This window comes from Medicago sativa, chromosome 6, assembly GCF_051527215.1.
Source record: "Medicago sativa cultivar Bolivia chromosome 6, Bolivia_mono, whole genome shotgun sequence".
In the NCBI taxonomy this organism is placed as follows: domain Eukaryota; kingdom Viridiplantae; phylum Streptophyta; class Magnoliopsida; order Fabales; family Fabaceae; genus Medicago; species Medicago sativa.
In genome coordinates this window covers 56,733,560-56,760,091 of record NC_140754.1, presented here as the reverse complement: position 1 = coordinate 56,760,091, position 26,532 = coordinate 56,733,560, and the positions used below count along the sequence as shown (strand labels likewise).

At 35.6% G+C, this 26,532-nt stretch overlaps 1 pseudogene; it reads left to right on the top strand.

Moving 5' to 3' along the window:
- Positions 1-1,728: 1,728 nt before the first annotated feature.
- Positions 1,729-2,299, top strand: LOC146915830 (tubulin beta chain pseudogene; annotated as a pseudogene).
- The last annotated feature ends 24,233 nt before the right edge of the window (positions 2,300-26,532 follow it).

Below are 26,532 nucleotides of genomic sequence, written 5' to 3'. Positions count from 1 at the left end.
GTACATTTTCTATATGTATTTGAGCTTAGCATGCCATGTGTAATTCTCATTTCAACCATCCTCAAATGTATGTTAGAGAGATTTGTGAGATTGATTCTTTGGAAACGGTTGATCTGATTATTGATGGTCGTGATCATTGCACACTTATGCTACTGACATCCTTCATACTAGAGATGTTTTACATGGAAATGGTAATACAACATTGATGCATGTTCTTAGGGAACAAATTATGTGTGCAGATTTTATGGGTAAGGAATGATTATATGCAAGGTGCTCTGCTCGCTCGAACTGTCATCCGCCTGACATGGAATCTCTCATTCTGAGAGATAAGTTTAGAACTTAATTTTGACTCGTCCTCTTTTTTCTTTTTCCTTTTGCCTCGTTACCTTGTAACACTACCAAAAAAAACCATGTCATGTGATCAGCAGACGTGTATAATAATAGAATAATGCGTCACATGTCTATAATAGATAGAGTAATAATAATAGATTTTGACCAAAGATCCTAAAAAAAAAAATAGATTTTGACCAAAGAAAAACAGTATAATAGACAAAACACGTACATGTGTGTGATAAGAAGTAACGAGAAACACTTGTGTGAACCATGACCAAGAATTTTGGTTTGGTCACACACACAAGTTTTTCTCCTTCTCTCTCTTCTCTTCTCTCTTCTACATGTTCTCTCTCTTCTCTCCTCTCTCTCTTCTCTCTTCTCTCTTTGTGTATGACCAAACCAAAATTCTTGGTCTTGGTCCACACAAGATTTTCTCAGAAGTAACGGCATTAGCTGTTGCAACGGATCACCAAGAAAACAGGCCTCGAACATATTTGAGAAATAGAATCAATTATCTTAACATCAACATCATCATGGAACCATCAAAACGAAAAGCACCATCAAACATGGGCACGTCACCACCGCCACCGCTACCCCATGCATACTCAGGATATCCGTTAGGCAACAATAATTCTTCTGCTGTCCAAACAAACAAATTTATGCGTGGGTACCTCAAATGCTCATGCTTAACATTCCCGTTTGTATTCATCTGCGCGATTATCCTAGCCATTGTGGTAAATCCCCAGTCTCCCATTTTTAAGATTGCATCAATGTCAGTTACTGATTTTAACAGTAATCTTACTCTTAAAGGTAACTGGGAAATTAGTATAACTATTGAAAATCCAAATAATAGATTTGGTGTCTCTTTTTTGGATTTAAAATTTGATGTCTTAAATGACAATAATAAGATAGCAATGAGTTACGTGCCAAATTTTGTTTTAAATAAACATGAACAAAAACAAGTAAATGTGAAGACTTCATCACATTACCTTGTGAACCACGTGTCCTTTCAAAAGTGGAATTTGGATAAAATGAGTAATGAACGACGGAGAGGTTCAATTTGGTTTAGTGTGAGGGTGTCTTGTTCTACTAAATTTAATGTTAGCTCGTTGGTTTTGAGAAGTAGTAAGATTTCGGCTATTTGTGAAGGATTAAAGGTTGTGTTTATAAATAATACTAATGTGGGAACATTGGATAGTGGGGGTAACCCTGTTACCTGCTAACTTTACATTTGTGTTATTTAACAATTTTTTCTTTTAATTTTGTCGTTTAAGTGTATGAAACATGTTGTTCTTTCTTTTTGTTAAGGTTTTTTAGATTAGCCCAATCATATTCTTTGTTTGAGCCATTTCATTTCCCCAAACACACCAAACCCTAAATTCCATTCTTCAAACGATGAGAGAGATCTTGCATGTTCAAGGTGGCCAATGCGGTAACCAAATTGGACCCAAATTCTGGGTGGTGATATGTGACAAACACGACATTGATCCAACAGGAAAGTATGTAAGCCAAGGTGGAAACTATACTCAATTGGAAAGGATCAATATGTATTACAATGAATATTCTGGTGGAAGGTATGTTCCTAGAGCAGTTCTTATGGATCTTGAACCTGGCACTATGGAAAGTATAAGATCTGGTCCGTTTGGTAAGATCTTTTGTCCTGATAATTTCATGTTTGGACAATCTGGTGCTGGTAATAATTGGGCCAGAGGTCGTTATACGGAAGGTGCTGAGTTGATCGACTCTGTTGATGTTGTTCGTAAAGAAACCGAATACTGTGATTGCTAGCAAGGTTTTCAAGTGTGCCACTCCCTTGGAGGAGGCACGGGTTCTGGCAGTGGAACACTATTAATATCAAAGATTAGGGAGGAGTATCCAGACAGAATGATGCTTACTTTCTCTGTTTTCCCTTCTCCAAAGGTATCGGACACAGTTGTTGAGCCATGCCACTCTATCTGTCCACTAATGGTAACTATGTTCACTATACAACTTTGCTGCTATCCGTGTATCTACTACACCCATAAGTTTTACTTTTATTCTTATTTTTTCATGCTTCTTTACATTTTACCAATTTCATTTGAAGTGTAATACTAGTATTTCTGAAATGAAATGTTTTTAAAATCTGAATGCGTCCTGTCAGACAGAGTTATTCTATACTTCTATAATGCTATGAATTTATTCACGTATGTGTATGAATTAGAGTTTTGTTTCCTAAAAAAAACGATTTTTTAGATTAATTAAGGGTAAATACAGACTTTGGTCCCTTAACTTATTTTTGCGTTTCATTTTGGTCCCTTAACTTTAAACTGTCTCAATTTGGTCCCATAAGTAACTCTCCGTTTACCAAAGTGGTCCCTTCCGTTAGTTTTTATAAAAAAAACGTTAACTTTGTATTTTTTATTATTAAAAATAATTTTAAATTATTAAAAACATAAAAAGAAAAAAAAATGGGTTCAAGGTCTGTGCAGAAGAAAAATGGGTTCACTGTAATCATCCTTTCTTCTCTTCTCTTCCCAAACCCATAAACACAGATCTGTGCAGAAGGAACTGGCAGCTGACAGTGATGGGTTCAAGGTCGCGCGCGGTGGCAACAATGGGTTTAACAGCGGCAATAGGTTGAACGGCGGTGACATGAACGGCGGCGATATGAACGGCGACGATGTTTTTTTTAGCTGCGGCGACATGAGAATGGATGGATTTTGGTTTGATTTTGTCTTTGTTGATGCTGTACGAATTATTTGATATGAGAAGAGATGAATCTGAATTTGTTTGGATTTCTTGTTGTTTGTTGTTGAACCTGTGTTGATTGTTGTTGTTGAACCTGAGAAGAGAGGAAGCAGAGATGTTGAACCTGAATTTGCGTTTTTTTTTTGGGTAAATGCAGATTCTTGCTGCTTCTCCCATTATATTCTCTTCTCTTCAATCAAATGCGTCATCAGATTAGAACTCAGTCACTCACACCATAATCAAAATTAATTTTTTCCAATAACCTTAAATTCAAGATGAAGAGAAAGTACGACAGAGAAACACCAAGGAAGAAGGGGATTGGATAATGAAATACATTTATGGTGATATAATTTGTTGACGAATGGAATTGGATGAAATGAGAAGTAATAGTTGGAAAGAAACCATATTCCTTTATTTTAACAAAAGTATCAGTACCATTTCTCAGCTTGTTCATATGAGCAAAAGTCTTGAAAAGGGTATCAAAACCAGGGGTGATGAATTACAGTGAGTATAGGAATGAAGCAATGATTTAACGAGATTTGAATTGGTGATGATTTTGCTGAAAATGGAATGTGTTGTTTTAAAGTTTCGATTTTTAGTGAGAATGGGAATAAGGAAGGAATGGGTATGAAGGGTGTGAGAATTAAGGTTATGGGTTTGGATCCAATTGGAATGTGTTGTTTTATGAAGGTGTGATGAAGATGATGAAGAAGAAAAATGAAGAAGATGAAGAAATGAAGAAAAAAAAGAGATTTTTGTTTTTTTAAGTTTTCTGTTTTTTAATTTTTTTATAAATGATGGTAAAACCTTTTTTTTATGTTTTTAATAATTTAAAATTATTTTTAATAATAAAAAATATAAAGTTAACGTTTTTTTTAAAAAAACTAACGGAAGGGACCACTTTAGTAAACGGAGAGTTACTTATGGGACCAAATTGAGACAGTTTAAAGTTAAGGGACCAAAATGAAACGCAAAAATAAGTTAAGGGACCAAAGTCTGTATTTACCCATTAATTAATTATTTGGAACTAATCTTGTGTGCGAATTTAGGCTCTTTGCTGAATGTATGTAAGTCATCAATATGGTTTCTCTGGTGTATTTAGATTCAATTACTGTCCCACGACATTGCAACATATATATATTAGTCGGGAACATCTACGGTACACCTGCAAATTAAAGTGTACCAGTACTCATACTTCAAGAATCTTTAAATTAACTATTATTTTTAGGGAATAAAAATCTATTTGTTGATATTTATATTTTAGAAAATGTCATTTCATAAGAAAAAACATCATTTCATTGTTTATAAAAATCATACTAATTTTTTTACATTTTATTGTAAAAAATAAACAAAATTCTCTAAAAATTCAATTATTATAAGATTTAATTATTATAATTATGGGTGATAGAAAACAATGTTTCTCTTCAAAAAATAACACATTTAACTATTAATTTATTGATTTGGTGTACCAATACACTCAAATCTGTGGGTGTACCATAGAATTTGCCATATTGGTCTTGGTTGTAAAAATACAGTAAACCATTGTCTCATAAATTAGAGGATACATTGCAGGTTCATAATCCAATGAGAGATGCAAGTTGTTGAAAGATATAAGTAGAAATAAATAGTCACTACAATATTTGAACGCAGAATACATACGACATAAATGTATTAAATGCAATTTAAAACTGAAGGCCATTAAAAATAGAGAAGAAGCATTTGATTAAAATAAAAATAATATTGATTGCCATTTACTACTTTTGGTTGCAACCACAGTTTCAAAACCTTGCAATCCACGGCAATATATATTCTAAAATAAATAGGAGATGAAATTTCCTCAAGCATAACTACATATTTTGTCAAAAAAAAAAATAAAAACTACATATGATAAATATTTGTTTCCTTGATCACAAGTGATTAAAAAAAATGCAAATGTAGCAGTTGACAAAATTCATGTACTCCCTCCGTCTCATAATATAAGCAAAAAAAACACAATTTTGTTGTCTCAAATTATAAGAAAAAAAACTCACCTTTGACTTATTTAAACATGTTTACTCAAAATACCCATAGTAGTATTTATTAGGTTTTTGTTTTCCAAAATTCATACACGTCTATTTTGTTATGAGTATTAAATAAGAATAATTAGATTTCTTAATAAGTGTGCTTTTTTTTGTTGTTGCTTATATTATGGGACGGAGGGAGTATTTTGCTTTATCTACTAGTTTGTGTCATTAATTACTCGGCAGGAACATTGTTTTTATTTCTGAAGCTTCGTTAAGAGCAAATAAAGGATGAAGAATAAACAAAAAAAAAATGTAACCAAAAAAAACAAAAGAAAAATGCTAACTTATGTGGGTTTGTTTAGTTTGCACCACCAATTAGATTGGTCTAATTTAAACCATTTTTTTTAAGCTATAGATTAGATCACCCACCAAATCATGCTATTCTCCATCGACACCAAATTTGTCCCATAAATTTTATTTCTCTTATTGCAGTTCTGTCTTCTTGGTTTTCTTCCAATTTCCAATTAGACCAATATTTCTCTCATTATCCCTAATCAAATCTGGATTTAAAATCAAACATTAGCAAAATTAAATCTAAGCCAACCATCATCGAATAACCCGAAAACACATTTACCAACTTGTGATGGTTTCAAAACAATAGAAATATGACAGGGAGAATAAAAGGGTTCTAAATTTCTAGGTTTTTTTTTTATTGAAAAATTATAGGATTACAGTCTGGTCATAATGCTTAGAAACTCAAGAACAATTGATTTGAACAATCTCTAAATTTTTTATGGGTTTTATTTTGAAAACGTTGTAAATTGGAATCCAATCCGAGAATTAAAAAACTTCAAATTCGTAGATTTATAGATTGAGGAAATCTAAATTTTTCTAAATTGTAGAAAAATAACAACATGAAGAAGAAGATTTGTCAAAAAAAAACATGAAGAAGAAGACTTGTCAAAAAAAAAAACATGAAGAAGAAGAATGGATCCAATAGGAGATGAAATTTCCTCAAGCATAATACATATGATAAATATTAGTTCCCTTGATGACAAGTGCCTAAAAAAAAATGCAAATGTAGCAGTTGACAAAGTTCATGTATTTTGCTATAGCTCCTAGTTTGTGTCATTAATTACTCAGTCAGAACATAGTTTTTATTTTTGAAGCTTCATTAAGAGCAAATAAAGGATGAATAATAAATAAAAGGGAAATGATAACTTGTGCCTTAAGGCACAAGTTAACAAATCAAATATAGAAATTTGTTGTTGGAATGTGTGCATTGAATTTAATTTTTGGATTTGTAATAAATAGAATGCATAAAACTTGAGGAAATATTTCTACTTTTGAGTTTCTTAACATGTGACCTAAATGCAAAAAAAGTAAATCAGCAAAGTCATGTGAAATAGTTAAATGAATCGATACCAACCTTTGACAAAATATTAATAAAAATATAGAGATTTGGTGTCAAAATTATTTTGATCCTATCTATGAATGAGATGATATCAAATGACACCAAGGTGTCAAATTAAACTTTGACACCAAATTTTATCCTTTTATTTAATTTGATTTTAATGGTTATGACAAGTCACTTAATCTTCATGTGACATTCGAAAATCTAAGCTTTGTATCCTATGAAGTAAAAACCTCAACTTGTCAAATTTATCCTCCAATCTCTCTCACTCTCATTGAAATATTTTATTATTTAATTATATTTCAATATCTTTATGAGGGAAAATTTTGTATAATAATTATATTAACTATTTATGAATTTGGAAACTTGATTCCTCGGTGATCAAAATTAAGTACTAAGGTTCATATGACTTCTATTTAGATAATAAATTAATTAATTGATATGTACTTAATACGAGTGGATGTCTCAATAATCAATTAACGGAATAATGGAAAACCTTCATATGACATTAAAATCTAAGCTTGCCTACTATAAAAAGAAAAAACTCAACTTGCTTAACTTGCCTAACTTGCCAAATGTATCCCTTAATATATCTCTCTCTTAATCAAGAAAAGGCGGTTGTTAAAAATACAGTAAACCACTGTCTCCTCATATATTAGAGGATACATTGCAAGTTCATAATCCAATGAGAGATACAAGTTTTTAATGGCTAACACTAGAAAAAAATCTAAAGTATTGTGGATTCAAACTCACGCACCAACACTCATGTTCCAAAAATGTTGTTAAATAATAAAAATTCAAATTATTTACAATGTCATTTGTTTCATCATTTTCAATTTGAAAGAAAATAAATACTGACGGGGAACATCAATTGACATGACTTAGCATATAATTAACTACATATAGACATAGTGTTCATGTCAGCATATACCCATAATTCATAGGTTAGAAAAATTCTAGTTCTCATTGAACAGATGTCTACACAATGTTAGAGACAATGTGTACGACAATTACATCACAATACCAAACAAAAAAAATAATAAAATAAAGCGCGATAAAGAACACGAGATTTAATACACAGTTCTGTGCAACGTTACCTACATCTGGGGAGGCATCCATCCAAGAAAGAAAATCCATTCTTAATAGTATCAGTTCCATGTCTTATGCGAACAAACCTTGTTCACTACCAATTCACCTAATACTATCCCAGTATTTCTATCTAGGTCTCTCTCTTAATATAAGAAATCCCTCCCACGTTCTCTCAATCACTATCTCCAATGATTGACTCAATCACATTTACAATAAAATAGACAAATAAAACGTTTTTACCTTACTTTTGGAAAAAACTATTGAAGACTTTGTCTTTATACCATCTTCTCACAATAGGAACACAAAACACTATTAAAATGTCATTACAAATAGAGAAGAAGCATTTGATTAAAATAAAAATAATTGTGATTACTAATCAGTGCTTTTGGTTGCAACCCCAATTTCAAAACCTTGCAATCAAAGGCATTGTATATTCTAAAATAAAGTGGAAGTGAATGTTGGAACAAAATGTGTTTAACATTACCCTTTAGAGTTTTGATGATAACAAGGTATTAAAAATTGTCAATTGGATATGCTAATATAAGTTCAAGTGTGCAGGTCCATAGAAATTTTTTTTGTGTCTCTTTAAAGTATAGGTTCTTAAAGAACAAATGAGACCAATGGAATCAACAAGAAGGAAGCTTGAAGCATCTGAAGAAAAGTGCTCCTGAAGTCAAGTGCTCCTGAAGTGATGACGTCATCAGAAGCAAGATCATCAAAATCACCTCATCAGAAGCTGAAGATCACCAGAAACTGAAGATCATCAGAAGATGTGAGTATTAAAGCTTCAAAGGCTGCTCAAAGGATTTAATCACGCCTAGCATTGCAGAAGACCAGAAGGGTGAAGCAACAGCTAATTCAGATTAATTTGAAGGCATTGGATGCTTGCTCTTTGAAGAGCGTTGACAATGTACAATTGTCCGAAGTGTACAACCACTATCTCCACTACTCAGTTTGTGTCTCTGCTACAAGACAAGAATAATAGCTATGCCTGCAACGATGTTCCTTCAGACTTGGAATGGATTTGAAATTGATCCTTCATAGGACAATAACCATATCAGGAGAAAGATCATTGGTGATTGATCAAAGCTTCAAACGACTCTTTTTGATGTGTTGGCAATTCACAACGTCTCTTTCACACCTCTATATAAAGGAGTGAAGACTTAGATAATGGCAAGACTCATACAACAATTTACAAGCGCCAAAACTCTGCTAAAATTGTTCTGCATCAAAAAGATCACTTAGAATTTCTTATCAAAGTTCATATATTAGAAATTCTAGAGTCTTAAGAGTCTGTATCTGATTTGTATTGTGAGCACCACTGATTGTATATCAAGTGTTCAATCTCAAACATTTTTCTTTGTAATTCTGTTTGAACAGAAGTCTCTTGCAGTTGTGCTTGAGCATAGGAAGTCTCTTGATTGTGTTAAGCAGCATAGGAAATCTCTTGCAGTTGTGCTTGAGTAGTTTGAAGTCTCATGCTAGTTCTAGCAGTGAGCAGATGTAATCAGATATTACATTTTAGTGAACTCTCCTTGGAAGTGCAAGGGGGACAGGACTACTTCCGGTTTGTGGAAGGAACCTGTATAATTGCTTTGTGTCTTTCTTCTCTTTCTCTCTCTGTTTTTATCCGCTGCATTTAGAATCTGAACATCACTTCAGAAACTGAACTCCATCTGCTTCTGACCAGTGATTTCAATAGGAGAAAACGAAGAAAAAGTTAACACAATTCAAGCCCCCTTTCTTGCGTTTTTCTCACCTTCAATTGGTATCTCGAGCCTTGTTCTCTTATCTCAACACTTAACAGTGTAACAGAAAAAGATCTGAGAAAAACATGTATGGTGAAGACTCTACTTCTGGATCTAGGAACAACAATGTTGTTCCATATGATTATGGAAACAACAAGAAAGCTGACTCTGGTAAAGTTCCTAAGTTTAATGGAGATCCTGAAGAATTCTCTTGGTGGAGAACCAACTTCTACAGCTATGTCATGGGTTAAATGAAGAACTATGGGATATTCTAGAAGATGGTGTTGGTGACTTAGTCCATGATGAAGAAGGAGCTGCTATTGATAGAAGGAAACATACTCCTGCTCAGAAGAAACTCTACAAGAAGCATCACACAATCAGAGGAGCACTTGTCACTGCTATACCTAAAGCAGAGTATATGAAAATGAGTGATAATTCTACTACAAAGGCAATGTTTACATCTCTCTGTGCAAACTATGAAGGTGGCAAGAAAGTCAGAGAAGCAAAGGCTCTCATGCTTGTTCATCAGTATGAGTTTTTCAAGATGAAGGATGATGAAAGTATTGAGGAAATGTACTCAAGATTTCAAACCCTAGTCTCTGGACTTCAAATACTGAAGAAAAGTTATGTTGCTTCTGATCATGTGAGCAAGATACTAAGAAGCTTGCTTGCTAGATGAGGTTACTGCTATTGAGGAACCTAAATACTTAAACACTTTAAGTGTTGAAGATCTTGTCAGCTCTCTCAAGGTTCATGAGATAAGTCTAAGTGAACATGAGCATGCTAAGAAGAGTAAATCTATTGCTCTTCCATCTAAAGCGAAGTCATCAAAAGCTCTTAAGGTTGTTAAATCTGAAGAAGAGTTACCTGATGGAGATTCTGATGAAGATCCTACTGAGAAGATGGCTATGCTCTCTAACAAGCTTGAGTATCTAGCAAGGAAGAATAGGAAATTTCTGATTAAGAAAGGAGGTTATAAAAGCTCAAAGAAAGAAGATCAGAAAGGATGCTTCAATTGTAAGAAGCGTGGACATTTCGTTGTTGATTGCACTGATCTTCAGAAGCAGAAATCAAAGGATAAGTCAAAGAAATCAAGTTTCAATTCAAGAAAATTCAGAAAGCAGATTAAGAAGAGTTTAATGCAACTTGGGAAGATTTAGATAGTGAATCTGGCTCTGAAAAGGAAGAAGTAGAAGATGAAGCAAATGTAGCTAGAGGGTTAGTGGCTACAGTGACATCAGAAGCTGAACCTGACTCAGATTCTGAAGATGAAAATGAGGTATGCTCTAAAATTCCCAGAGAAGAACTTATTGAGTCTCTTAAAGAACTCCTTACACATTTTGAACTTAGAACCAATGAGTTGAAAGATTTAAAAGAAAAATATGTTGATTTAATGAAACAACAAGAATCAATTCTATTAGATCTGAAAGCTTCTGTTGATGGACTTAGAGGCTTTGATTTCATTTGTAAAACTTATGAAGAGAAGCTCAAGTTTCTTTGTCAGAAGCTACAAGAAAAGTGTAATGGAAAATCTTTAAGTAAACATGAAATTTCTCTTGAAGATCTTATTATATCTGGTATTGACAGAAGCAAAGTTGCTTCAATGATTTATAGCATTTACAGAAACAATGGTAAAGGGATTGGATTTTCAGAAGGGAAACCTAATGAAATCAGTCTCAAAGCATGTTGTGAATGCATCAAGGAAGGATTGAAAACCTTCTTTGTACCTGAAGGTGCTAAGGTTGAAACTGTAGTTCAGTCAGAACCTAAACCTTCTTGCTATAAGACTAAGAATTTTTTAAAGTCAAAGAACACTAAGCCTAAGGCAAAGACAAACGTCACTGATTCTAAGAATTCAAAGATCAATATTATGAAGAGATCATAACCTATTCCTCAGTGTCTGTTGAAATCAGAGTCTGATATCTTAAAGTCTAAGTTTCAGAAGAACAAGACAGTTATTGTTTCTGGTGTATCAAGACCAAAAGGTGGTAAACCCAAGGTGGTGATTAAACAGAAGCTGTCAAACTTACAGCACAAGGTACAAGAAGTGAAGAGTAAAACTTCCAATACTAACCTCAAAGGACCCATAAAACAATGGGTACCTAAATCTGAAATTGTCAATGCTGTAAATATGCCTAAAAGCAAAGGAAAAGCAAATATGACAGGAGAGAAATCTATGTTCCTCACCCTTACAATGAAAGAAGGAGGAAATGTGAAGTTTGGAGGAAACCAATATCGCAAGATCATTGGTACAGGAACTATTGGTAACTCCTCCATTTCTATTAATAATGTGTGGTTGGTAGATGGTCTTGAACATAACCTTTTGAGTATCAGTCAGTTTTGTGATAATGGTTATGATCTGATGTTTGAAAAGACCAACTACATAATAATCAACAAAGATAACAAGTCCATAGTATTCAAGGGAAAGAGGAAAAAAATGTCTATAAAATTAACTTCTCTGAACTGGTTGTTCAGAAGGTAATCTGTCTTCTATCAATGAATGACAAGAAATGGATGTGGCACAGAAGGTTGGGACATGCTAACTGGAGGTTAATCTCTAAACTTAGTAAGTTACAATTTGTCAAAGGCCTACCAAACATTGATTATCATTCAGATGCACTTTGTGGTGTATGCCAGAAAGGGAAGATTGTTAAATCATCTTTTAAAACAAAAGACATTGTCTCAACCTCCAGACCCTTAGAATTACTTCATATTGATTTATTTGGACCAATTAGCACTGCATCCTTATATGGAAGTAAATATGGATTTGTTATTGTTGATGATTAAAGCAGATGGACTTGGGTAAAATTCCTGAGAAGTAAGGATAATGCTTATGATGTATTCAGCAACTTCTGCACTCAAATACAGTCTGAAAAGGAAGTGAAAATCTTAAAAGTAAGAAGTGATCGTGGTGGAGAATTTGAAAATGAGCCATTTGAATTTTTTGTGAAAAACATGGGATTATCCATGAATTCTCTTCTCCTAGAACTCCAAAGCAAAATGGGGTTGTAGTGAGAAAGAATAGAACTTTACAAGAAATGGCAAGAACCATGATTCATGAAAATAATTTGGCTAAACATTTCTGGGCAGAAGCAGTGAATACAACATGTTATGTCCAAAATAGAATCTATATTAGACCTATCTTGGAGAAAACAGCATATGAACTCTTTAAGGGAAGAAGACCCAATATCTCTTACTTTCATCAGTTTGGATGTATCTGTTACATTCTAAATAACAAGCTCTACCTAAAGAAATTTGATGCCAAGGACCAAAGAGGAATCTTGTAACACCCCGTTTTCCCAACATGTAAAATAATACATAAAAAAAATCAGAGTATTCAACTTAAACAGGACGTCACACTCTTTAAAAATAAATAGAGTAAAATTACTATTTATTTAAACATCTTTTATCAATAATTCAAATCACATCGCAGCGGAAAAACGTTTCATTATTCAACAAAATGACATTACAACCTCAACATAAACAACTTCTTAAAAATTCCATTTCAAATGGTTCATCAACATAATTCATAGTAATACGTAACAAATGGAAAACAATGCGAATATCCCCATCCCGTTACGTATCAGAGTGACCTTAAGACGACACGTGAGAGAGTCAACTCACATCAGCAGCTAATCTTGTTTATCTGCACGTTGTAACAGCCCGATTTTCGCTATTTTTATTTATTATTTATTTATGTGTGTTATATGTGCTCTTATGTGATTATTTGCCTCTGTGTATATTTTTGGTTGGGAATTGTAGAATTCGGTGTAGAAGGGTATTTTAGTCATTTTGGACTTAGGGGCATCTTGGTCATTTTGAGAGCAGGGGTAATTTTGTAATTTTGGATGAGGATTATTTTTAGTGCTTAGTAAGAGTATTATTTTACCAAGTTACTAGAGAGGGTGTAGTAATTATTTTAATTACCGTTAAGTGACCATTAGTGATATAATTTACCATTAAGCGAGTAGTGACATTTTGGGTGTTAGAATAGAAATGGGTTAGGCCGATTAAGGTTTGAGAGATAAGCCCAATTGAGTAGAGCATGTATATAAACTCTAGTTGTTGATGAAATTAGGTTTTACAACATTTCACATTTCATTTCCATTGAGAAGTGAAGAGATAGAGGCTAGAGAGAAGAACAACAACAAGGGCTAGAAGGCAAAGAGGGGATTCATCATCTAGGAGCTACATTGAAGCTTGGGTTAGAGAATCTTGGTGTTAGAGGTAAGAGGGTTAAATTTCAAGCATAATTCAAATCTTTTTTTCTTTACCCATTTTTGTGAAATTGATGAATTGAACATAATTATTGTAGAATTCGTGCATACTTATTGCTGTTATGTTTGAGAACATGATTAGTACGATAATTGTATGTTAGTATGTGAATTAACATGTTGAAATGCATAATTGTTGGCACTTTGTGTTCTTGAGCAAATTTGATGAGAAATGAGGTTGTGATGTTGAATTGTGCATGAATTGATGTTCATTAGTTGTTATTGATGATTATTGAGCTGTTGGAATTGAATTGGTGTGACTGGAATCGCTATTTATGGATTTGTCAGGAGATTTGTGGTTGTGTTGGTGTTTTGAGAAAATTTTCTAATTTTGATGAAATGAACTATTTTGTTGTTTCTAATGCTTGAATCATGTTTGTTTAAGTGTATTGAACCTATTTTGACCCATAAACACTTTCTGGAACTTGGTTTGGGAGTTGGGGATTTGAAAAATGGGATTTTGGGTGAAAATGATGAGGAACCCGTAACTACTGCAGAATTTCTCAAGAACTGCGCTAATAGCCAAAATTGAGCTAATAGCGAAATTTCCCAGAAGCAGTTTTTCTTCAGTTTCGCTAATAGCCCAAATTGAGCTAATAGCGAAATTTCCCAGAAGCAGTTTTTCTTCAGTTTCGCTAATAACCCAAATTGAGCTAATAGCGAAATTTCCCAGAAGCAGTTTTCTTCTGTTTCGCTAATAGCCCAGATTGAGCTAATAGCCAAATTGCCTAGAAACAGTTTTTTTTGTTTTGTTTGTTTTGAGCTTTGGGGGATCAATCCAATACTTCTAAAATGTTTCTTTGGACTTAATTAACATCTGTTTATACCTTTAATCCTACTGGAACATGATTTGAATTGGTTTGGACTTGAATTTGTGAAAACCATCTAACTTTTGTAAAAACGGTCCAAACGTTGATTTTTCTGAAAACTCGTTTTCTTCCGGAATATGAAGTGGGATTAGAGTTATATAATGTTTATATGATTCCTAAAAATGGTTGTGAGGGGTTTCATCAAGTTTGAACTTGTTTTGTTTTGAAAATGGAAAATTTTGTGAAAAGTGATAAAGTGAGACAAACTTCGTGTTTTTCTTGAATTCGTCGTATTTGGCCGATGAACTGCTTATGTAATCTCTACTGCATATATATGTGACTTGTGAGAGTACATGGCATAGGCAATTGAGCTTGTTTACTTGGTTTTGACTTAAATGCTCAAATACTTGAATATTTTGACTTTGAGAGACGAACTTGACTAAAGATGACTTTTGAGAACCAATTGATTGTGAATCCTTTATGGAGAATTGTTATATGTTATGTGAATATGATTAGTGGTGTAATTATGTGACAACTTCATGTTGTGTGATTTTTGATGTTGTTGGTGATTGTATATATGTTAAGTTGGTGGTGAATTATTGATGATTGCATATATACATGTATTGGTGATGGTGAGGTGATTATTGTTTGTGTGAACATATGCATTTGTAGTTGAGTCATATGTTCATGAATTCATGACTGATGTTGGTGGATTTTATATCCAAGACTGATGGTGGCGGATTTTATATCCAATTGAGGTGAGTACGATGTTTTTGTTGCATCGAAGGTGACGACCTTGAGGTGTTTTGGTACCACATGCATCTAGAGAAGAGTATAGAACATTGCATGCATTTGAATAATTGATGAGTTGTGTTATAATTGAATATATGACTTGGTGAATTTGTGTATTGGTGAAATTTGGTGAATGTTGTGATTATGTGGATTGGTGTATATGTACATTGGTGAATTTTGTGGATGGTTGTGACTAATTGTATTATGCTCTAATTGCATGTCTTAATTGTTTGTGCTTATACACTTGGTGAATCAATTGATGATGGTTATTTTAATAATAATGATGAGGTGAGATTTGTATATGTATATATATATATATATATATATATATATATATATATATATATATATGATGCGGTGATGTTCTTTGATAATGATGATGGCTTGCTTATAACTTCGATATGACGAATTGTACTTGTTGAGATAAGCATGCTAGATGAGTAATGAAGTGAGTAATGTTTTCATTGATTGATGTTGATAAATGATGAGCTTTTGTTGATGACTTGATTAGAGGTTGAATATGCATGCTATGCTATGATAATAATGTGATAGCTTGAAATGTAAGTGATGGTGGATAATAATAATCATGTGATGCTAGTGTTATAGGAGGAAGGGTTATGCATATGTGATACGTGTATGATACACTTGTTGATATGAACTTGAAATGATGATATGGAATGGTTTTGAATGGTATGAGAATCATGAATACTTGTGAATACATGTATGATTTGTTATTTTGTATTCTTGAATATATCTTTCTTTTCCAATGTTCTTGTTTAAATCTTTTATGGAATATGATGATGTAATGCTAACCCTCAGTGGTCTGTGGTGGACCGCCTACCTCTCTGTATGGATGGGTAGACGGCGTGCAGGATGCTTAGTTGTTGCTTGTTGATGCCGAGGAGTGGAGTTCCTCTTTTTCATGCAAGTGTCTAGATTAGGGCTCTGATCTAGGATAGTCCTTGCATGTTCTTTCATTTTGACTATGTATCTTGGAGTTGTTGATATATTTTGTTATTTGGGATTTGGAGAATACAATTTGTATTTGTTTGAGATCTGGAGATGTTTTGTGATTTTTTAAGTATGTCCGCTGCTATGTTGTGTAACAGGATCTTTATGCATGTATTGTATTGTGGTTTATTCGGAGACGTAGCATCTATTTCTAGAATATGTCTGATGTATTCGCGCGTTTTACCGCTTATTAGAAATAGGGTGTTACAAGTTGGTATCAGAGCCGTGGTCGGTCTTGTCCAGACCAAAACCCGTTGATTTTCCTGTTTGTATGCGACATGTACGGAAGTACTGTCGGTACTTGTTGTGTTGTTTCGTTCTTTTAGGTGGGTTTGAGCGTAGTGGGGGAGTAGCAGGTTGTTTTATGTTTGTTGGGTCTGGCAAGGGAAGGTATCTTTGGCTGCGGAGGCTCAGTTGGTTGTGGTTTGTGTTAATTTTGAGTTGGATCTTGTGTGTCTTCCGTTGAAGCATATGGACGTTATTTTTGGTATGGATTGGTTGTTGACTTTTGGTGTTAACATTAACTGTTTGACCAAGAGTGTAACGTTTTCTAAGCCGGTAGTTGAGGAAGGTACAAGGTTCTTGACCGCGGAGCAAGTGAAGAAGTCCTTGGATGGTGAAGCTTGTGCGGTCATGATGATTGCTTCCTTGAAGGAGAGTAGTGAGAAAGGAGTTGGTAATTTGCCGGTAGTGCAAGAATTTCCAGAAGTTTTTTCGGACGACATTACCGAGTTACCGCCGGAGAGGGAAGTTGAGTTTGCAATTGATTTGGTACTTGGAACGAGTCCTATTTCGATTACGCCGTATCGGATGTCTGCATCAGAGTTGGGTGAGTTGAAGAAGCAGTTGGAAGAGTTGCTTGGAAAACAGTTTATCAGGCCAAGTGTTTATCCGTGGGGAGCTCCTATGTTGTTGGTTAAGAAGAAAGATGGAAGCATGAGGTTGTGTGTGGATTATCGGCAGTTGAACAAGGTGGTATTGTCGTGGATCCATCGAAGGTGGATGCAGTGTTGCAGTGGGAATCACCTAAGTCTGTTTTTGAAGTTAGAAGCTTTCTTGGATTGGCAGGTTATTATCGGAGGTTCATTGAGGGATTCTCTAAGTTGGCGTTGCCATTGACGCAGTTGACTCGGAAAGGACAAGCTTATGTTTGGGATGCTAAGTGCGAGAAGAGTTTCCAAGAGTTGAAGAAGAGGTTGACGTCGGCTCTAGTGTTGATTTTGCCGAATCCGAAGGAATCGTTTGTTGTGTATTGTGATGCTTCTAAGATGGGTCTTGGTGGTGTGCTTATGCAGAATCGTCAGGTTATGGCTTATGCTTCGAGGCAGTTGAAGGTGCATGAGAAGAATTATCCGACTCACGATTTGGAATTAGCGGCCGTTGTGTGTGTGTTGAAGATTTGGAGGCATTATCTGTATGGTTCTAAGTTTGAAGTGTTCAGTGATCATAAGAGTTTAAAGTATTTGTTTGACCAGAAGGAGTTGAATATGAGGCAGAGAAGATGGTTGGAGTATCTTAAGGATTTCGACTTCCAGTTGAGTTATCACCCTGGGAAGGCGAATGTTGTTGCTGATGCTTTGAGTAGGAAATCGTTGCATATGTCTGCTTTGATGGTCAAAGAGTTAGAGTTGATTGAGCAGTTTCGAGATTTGAGTTTGGTTAGTGAGTTGACGACGGATAGTGTGAGGTTAGGAATGTTGAAGCTAACGAGTAATATTTTGGAAGAGATTAAGAATGGTCAGAAGGAAGATTTGGAACTGGTTGATCGAGCAGTGTTGGTCAATCAAGGTAAGGGTGGAGACTTCAGATTGGATGAGAACGGTGTTTTGATGTTTCGTGATCGTGTTTGTGTACCAGATGTTCTTGAGCTTAAGAGACAGATTTTGGAAGAGGGTCACAGGAGTAGTTTGAGTATTCATCCAGGAGCGACTAAGATGTATCAAGATTTGAAGAGGTTGTTTTGGTGGCCTGGAATGAAGAAGTAGATCGCAGAGTTTGTGTATGCTTGTTTGGTTTGTCCGAAGTCTAAGATTGAACATCAGAAGCCGTCAGGTTTGATGCAACCGTTGTTTGTGCCAGAGTGGAAGTGGGATAGTATATCAATGGATTTTGTTAGAGCGTTGCCGAAGACTGTTAAGGGTTTTGTTTCTATTTGGGTGATTGTTGATTGGTTGACGAAGTCGCCACATTTTGTTCCTATTAAGACCGGTATGTCTGTGGCTAAGTTGACTGAGATCTACATTGAGCAGATTGTTAGATTGCATGGTGTTCCTTTTAGTATTGTGTCGGATCGGGATCCGAGGTTTACTTCTAAGTTTTGGGAGAGTTTGAAAGATGCTTTGGGAACTAAGTTGAGGTTGAGTTCTGCTTATCATCCCCAAACTGATGGTCAGACGGAGAGGACTATTCAGAGTTTGGAAGATTTGTTAAGAGCTTGTGTGTTGGAGAAAGATGTCAGTTGGATCGAATGTTTACCGTTGATTGAGTTTACTTACAACAACAGTTGTCATTCTAGTATCGGGATGGCACCGTTTGAAGCTTTGTATGGTCGGAGGTGTAGAACTCCTTTGTGTTGGTATGAGTCAGGTGAAAGTGCTTTATTAGGACCGGAAGTCGTGCAAGAGACGACCAAAAAGGTTAAGATGATTCAAGAGAAGATGAGAGCGTCTCAGAGTAGGCAGAAGAGTTATCACGATAAGAGGAGGAAAGACCTTGAATTTCAGGTTGGTGATCATGTGTTTTTGAGGGTGAATCCTGTAACCGGTGTTGGTCGTGCTTTGAAGTGTCGGAAGTTGACTCCTCGTTTTGTTGGACCTTTTGACATTGTGTAGAAGGTAGGGGTTGTAGCGTATAGGATTGCGTTACCGCCATCTTTATCGAATCTTCATGATGTGTTTCATGTGTCTCAGTTGAGTAAGTATGTGTATGATGTGTCTCATGTGATTCAAGTGGATGATTTGGAAGTAAGGGATAATTTGACCGTTGAGACTTGGCCCGTTAGGATTGAAGATCGTGAAGTGAAGCGTTTGCATGGCATGGAGGTCGTTTTGGTTAAAGTGATTTGGGTTGGACCGACCGGTGAGAGTGCCACTTGGGAATCAAAGAGTAGGATGAGGGTTGCGTACCCGGAGTTGTTTCCTTCAGGTAATTTTCGAGGGCGAAAATTCTTTTTAGTGGGGGAGAGTTGTAACAGCCCGATTTTCGCTATTTTTATTTATTATTTATTTATGTGTGTTATATGTGCTCTTATGTGATTATTTGCCTCTGTGTGTATTTTTGGTTGGGAATTGTAGAATTCGGTGTAGAAGGGTATTTTAGTCATTTTGGACTTAGGGGCATTTTGGTCACTTTGAGAGCAGGGGTAATTTTGTAATTTTGGATGAAGATTATTTTTAGTGCTTAGTAAGAGTATTATTTTACCAAGTTACTAGAGAGGGTGTAGTAATTATTTTAATTACCGTTAAGTGACCATTAGTGATATAATTTACCATTAAGCGAGTAATGACATTTTGAGTGTTAGAATAGAAATGGGTTAGGGACAAGCCCAATTGTGTAGAGCATGTATTTAAACTCTAGTTGTTGGTGAAATTAGGTTTTACAACATTTCACATTTCATTTCCATTGAGAAGAGAAGAGATAGAGGCTAGATTGAAGAACAACAACAAGGGTTAGAAGGCAAAGAGGGGATTCATCATCTAGGAGCTAAATTGAAGCTTGGCTTAGAGAATCTTGGTGTTGGAGGTAAGAGGGTTAGATTTCAACCATAATTCACATCTTTTTTCTTTACCCATTTTTGTGAAATTGATGAATTGAACATAATTGTTGTAGAATTCGTGCATACTTATTGCTGTTATGTTTGAGAACATGATTAGTATGATAATTGTATGTTAGTATGTGAATTAACATGTTGAAATGCATAATTGTTGGCACTTTGTGTTCTTGAGCAAATTTGATGAGAAATGAGGTTGTGATGTTGAATTGTGCATGAATTTATGTTCATTAGTTGTTATTGATGATTATTGAGCTGTTGGAATTGAATTGGTGTAACTGGAATCGCTGTTTATGGATTTGTGAGGAGATTTGTGGTTGTGTTGGTGTTTTCAGAAAATTTTCTAATTTTGATGAAGTGAACTATTTTGTTGTTTCTAATGCTTGAATCATGTTTGTTTAAGTGTATTGAACCTATTTTGACCCATAAACACTTTCTGGAACTTGGTTTGGGAGTTGGGGATTTGAAAAATGGGATTTTGGGTGAAAATGATGAGGAACCCGTAACTACTGCAGAATTTCTCAAGAACTGCGCTAATAGCCCAAATTGAGCTAATAGCGAAATTTCCCAGAAGCAGTTTTTCTTCAGTTTCGCTAATAGCCCAAATTGAGCTAATAGCGAAATTTCCCAGAAGCAGCTTTTCTTCAGTTTCGCTAATAGCCCAAATTGAGCCAATAGCGAAATTTCCCAGAAGCAGTTTTCTTCTATTTCGCTAATAGCCCAGATTGAGCTAATAGCCAAATTGCCCAGAAACAGTTTTTTTTGTTTTGTTTGTTTTGAGCTTTGGGGAATCAATCCAATACTTCTAAAATGTTTCTTTGGACTTAATTAACATCTGTTTATACCTTTAATATTACTGGAACATGATTTGAATTGGTTTGGACTTGAATTTGTGAAAACCATCTAACTTTTGTAAAAACGGTCCAAACGTTGATTTTTCCGAAAACTCATTTTCTTCCGGAATTTGAAGTGGGATTAGAGTTATATAATGTTTATATGATTCCTAAAAATGGTTGTGAGTGGTTTCATCAAGTTTGAACTTGTTTTGTTTTGAAATTGGAAAATTTTGTGAAAAGTGATAAATTGAGACAAACTTCGTGTTTTTCTTGAATTCGTCGTATTTGGCCGATGAACTGCTTATGTAATCTCTACTGCATATATATGTGACTTGTGAGAGTACATGGCATAGGCAATTGAGCTTGTTTACTTGGTTTTGACTTAAATGCTCAAATACTTGAATATTTTGACTTTGAGAGACGAACTTGACTAAAGATGACTTTTGAGAACCAATTGATTGTGAATCCTTTATGGAGAATTGTTATATGTTATGTGAATATGATTAGTGGTGTAATTATGTGACAACTTCATGTTGTGTGATTTTTGATGTTGTTGGTGATTGTATATATGTTAAGTTGGTGGTGAATTATTGATGATTGCATATATACATGTATTGGTGATGGTGAGGTGATTATTGTTTGTGTGAACATATGCATTTGTAGTTGAGTCATATGTTCATGAATTCATGACTGATGTTGGTGGATTTTATATCCAAGACTGATGGTGGCGGATTTTATATCCAATTGAGGTGAGTACGATGTTTTTGTTGCATCGAAGGTGACGACCTTGAGGTGTTTTGGTACCACATGCATCTAGAGAAGAGTATAGAACATTGCATGCATTTGAATAATTGATGAGTTGTGTTATAATTGAATATATGACTTGGTGAATTTGTGTATTGGTGAAATTTGGTGAATGTTGTGATTATGTGGATTGGTGTATATGTACATTGGTGAATTTTGTGGATGGTTGTGACTAATTGTATTATGCTCTAATTGCATGTCTTAATTGTTTGTGCTTATACACTTGGTGAATCAATTGATGATGGTTATTTTAATAATAATGATGAGGTGAGATTTGTATATGTATATATATATATATATATATATATATATATATATGATGTGGTGATGTTCTTTGATAATGATGATGGCTTGCTTATAACTTCGATATGACGAATTGTACTTGTTGAGATAAGCATGCTAGATGAGTAATGAAGTGAGTAATGTTTTCATTGATTGATGTTGATAAATGATGAGCTTTTGTTGATGACTTGATTAGAGGTTGAATATGCATGCTATGCTATGATAATAATGTGATAGCTTGAAATGTAAGTGATGGTGGATAATAATAATCATGTGATGCTAGTGTTATAGGAGGAAGGGTTATGCATATGTGATACGTGTATGATACACTTGTTGATATGAACTTGAAATGATGATATGGAATGGTTTTGAATGGTATGAGAATCATGAATACTTGTGAATACATGTATGATTTGTTATTTTGTATTCTTGAATATATCTTTCTTTTCCAATGTTCTTGTTTAAATCTTTTATGGAATATGATGATGTAATGCTAACCCTCAGTGGTCTGTGGTGGACCGCCTACCTCTCTGTATGGATGGGTAGACGGCGTGCAGGATGCTTAGTTGTTGCTTGTTGATGCCGAGGAGTGGAGTTCCTCTTTTTCATGCAAGTGTCTAGATTAGGGCTCTGATCTAGGATAGTCCTTGCATGTTCTTTCATTTTGACTATGTATCTTGGAGTTGTTGATATATTTTGTTATTTGGGATTTGGAGAATACAATTTGTATTTGTTTGAGATCTGGAGATGTTTTGTGATTTTTTAAGTATGTCCGCTGCTATGTTGTGTAACAGGATCTTTATGCATGTATTGTATTGTGGTTTATTCGGAGACGTAGCATCTATTTCTAGAATATGTCTGATGTATTCGCGCGTTTTACCGCTTATTAGAAATAGGGTGTTACAAGTTGGTATCAGAGCCGTGGTCGGTCTTGTCCAGACCAAAACCCGTTGATTTTCCTGTTTGTATGCGACATGTACGGAAGTACTGTCGGTACTTGTTGTGTTGTTTCGTTCTTTTAGGTGGGTTTGAGCGTAGTGGGGGAGTAGCAGGTTGTTTTATGTTTGTTGGGTCTGGCAAGGGAAGGTATCTTTGGCTGCGGAGGCTCAGTTGGTTGTGGTTTGTGTTAATTTTGAGTTGGATCTTGTGTGTCTTCCGTTGAAGCATATGGACGTTATTTTTGGTATGGATTGGTTGTTGACTTTTGGTGTTAACATTAACTGTTTGACCAAGAGTGTAACGTTTTCTAAGCCGGTAGTTGAGGAAGGTACAAGGTTCTTGACCGCGGAGCAAGTGAAGAAGTCCTTGGATGGTGAAGCTTGTGCGGTCATGATGATTGCTTCCTTGAAGGAGAGTAGTGAGAAAGGAGTTGGTAATTTGCCGGTAGTGCAAGAATTTCCAGAAGTTTTTTCGGACGACATTACCGAGTTACCGCCGGAGAGGGAAGTTGAGTTTGCAATTGATTTGGTACTTGGAACGAGTCCTATTTCGATTACGCCGTATCGGATGTCTGCATCAGAGTTGGGTGAGTTGAAGAAGCAGTTGGAAGAGTTGCTTGGAAAACAGTTTATCAGGCCAAGTGTTTAGCCGTGGGGAGCTCCTATGTTGTTGGTTAAGAAGAAAGATGGAAGCATGAGGTTGTGTGTGGATTATCGGCAGTTGAACAAGGTGGTATTGTCGTGGATCCATCGAAGGTGGATGCAGTGTTGCAGTGGGAATCACCTAAGTCTGTTTTTGAAGTTAGAAGCTTTCTTGGATTGGCAGGTTATTATCGGAGGATCATTGAGGGATTCTCTAAGTTGGCGTTGCCATTGACGCAGTTGACTCGGAAAGGACAAGCTTATGTTTGGGATGCTAAGTGCGAGAAGAGTTTCCAAGAGTTGAAGAAGAGGTTGACGTCGGCTCTAGTGTTGATTTTGCCGAATCCGAAGGAATCGTTTGTTGTGTATTGTGATGCTTCTAAGATGGGTCTTGGTGGTGTGCTTATGCAGAATCGTCAGGTTATGGCTTATGCTTCGAGGCAGTTGAAGGTGCATGAGAAGAATTATCCGACTCACGATTTGGAATTAGCGGCCGTTGTGTGTGTGTTGAAGATTTGGAGGCATTATCTGTATGGTTCTAAGTTTGAAGTGTTCAGTGATCATAAGAGTTTAAAGTATTTGTTTGACCAGAAGGAGTTGAATATGAGGCAGAGAAGATGGTTGGAGTATCTTAAGGATTTTGACTTCCAGTTGAGTTATCACCCTGGGAAGGCGAATGTTGTTGCTGATGCTTTGAGTAGGAAATCGTTGCATATGTCTGCTTTGATGGTCAAAGAGTTAGAGTTGATTGAGCAGTTTCGAGATTTGAGTTTGGTTAGTGAGTTGACGACGGATAGTGTGAGGTTAGGAATGTTGAAGCTAACGAGTAATATTTTGGAAGAGATTAAGAATGGTCAGAAGGAAGATTTGGAACTGGTTGATCGAGCAGTGTTGGTCAATCAAGGTAAGGGTGGAGACTTCAGATTGGATGAGAACGGTGTTTTGATGTTTCGTGATCGTGTTTGTGTACCAGATGTTCTTGAGCTTAAGAGACAGATTTTGGAAGAGGGTCACAGGAGTAGTTTGAGTATTCATCCAGGAGCGACTAAGATGTATCAAGATTTGAAGAGGTTGTTTTGGTGGCCTGGAATGAAGAAGTAGATCGCAGAGTTTGTGTATGCTTGTTTGGTTTGTCCGAAGTCTAAGATTGAACATCAGAAGCCGTCAGGTTTGATGCAACCGTTGTTTGTGCCAGAGTGGAAGTGGGATAGTATATCAATGGATTTTGTTAGAGCGTTGCCGAAGACTGTTAAGGGTTTTGTTTCTATTTGGGTGATTATTGATTGGTTGACGAAGTCGGCACATTTTGTTCCTATTAAGACCGGTATGTCTGTGGCTAAGTTGACTGAGATCTACATTGAGCAGATTGTTAGATTGCATGGTGTTCCTTTTAGTATTGTGTCGGATCGGGATCCGAGGTTTACTTCTAAGTTTTGGGAGAGTTTGAAAGATGCTTTGGGAACTAAGTTGAGGTTGAGTTCTGCTTATCATCCCCAAACTGATGGTCAGACGGAGAGGACTATTCAGAGTTTGGAAGATTTGTTAAGAGCTTGTGTGTTGGAGAAAGATGTCAGTTGGATCGAATGTTTACCGTTGATTGAGTTTACTTACAACAACAGTTGTCATTCTAGTATCGGGATGGCACCGTTTGAAGCTTTGTATGGTCGGAGGTGTAGAACTCCTTTGTGTTGGTATGAGTCAGGTGAAAGTGCTTTATTAGGACCGGAAGTCGTGCAAGAGACGACCAAAAAGGTTAAGATGATTCAAGAGAAGATGAGAGCGTCTCAGAGTAGGCAGAAGAGTTATCACGATAAGAGGAGGAAAGACCTTGAATTTCAGGTTGGTGATCATGTGTTTTTGAGGGTGAATCCTGTAACCGGTGTTGGTCGTGCTTTGAAGTGTCGGAAGTTGACTCCTCGTTTTGTTGGACCTTTTGACATTGTGTAGAAGGTAGGGGTTGTAGCGTATAGGATTGCGTTACCGCCATCTTTATCGAATCTTCATGATGTGTTTCATGTGTCTCAGTTGAGTAAGTATGTGTATGATGTGTCTCATGTGATTCAAGTGGATGATTTGGAAGTAAGGGATAATTTGACCGTTGAGACTTGGCCCGTTAGGATTGAAGATCGTGAAGTGAAGCGTTTGCATGGCATGGAGGTCGTTTTGGTTAAAGTGATTTGGGTTGGACCGACCGGTGAGAGTGCCACTTGGGAATCAAAGAGTAGGATGAGGGTTGCGTACCCGGAGTTGTTTCCTTCAGGTAATTTTCGAGGGCGAAAATTCTTTTTAGTGGGGGAGAGTTGTAACAGCCCGATTTTCGCTATTTTTATTTATTATTTATTTATGTGTGTTATATGTGCTCTTATGTGATTATTTGCCTCTGTGTGTATTTTTGGTTGGGAATTGTAGAATTCGGTGTAGAAGGGTATTTTAGTCATTTTGGACTTAGGGGCATTTTGGTCACTTTGAGAGCAGGGGTAATTTTGTAATTTTGGATGAAGATTATTTTTAGTGCTTAGTAAGAGTATTATTTTACCAAGTTACTAGAGAGGGTGTAGTAATTATTTTAATTAACGTTAAGTGACCATTAGTGATATAATTTACCATTAAGCGAGTAATGACATTTTGAGTGTTAGAATAGAAATGGGTTAGGGACAAGCCCAATTGTGTAGAGCATGTATTTAAACTCTAGTTGTTGGTGAAATTAGGTTTTACAACATTTCACATTTCATTTCCATTGAGAAGAGAAGAGATAGAGGCTAGATTGAAGAACAACAACAAGGGTTAGAAGGCAAAGAGGGGATTCATCATCTAGGAGCTAAATTGAAGCTTGGCTTAGAGAATCTTGGTGTTGGAGGTAAGAGGGTTAGATTTCAACCATAATTCACATCTTTTTTCTTTACCCATTTTTGTGAAATTGATGAATTGAACATAATTGTTGTAGAATTCGTGCATACTTATTGCTGTTATGTTTGAGAACATGATTAGTATGATAATTGTATGTTAGTATGTGAATTAACATGTTGAAATGCATAATTGTTGGCACTTTGTGTTCTTGAGC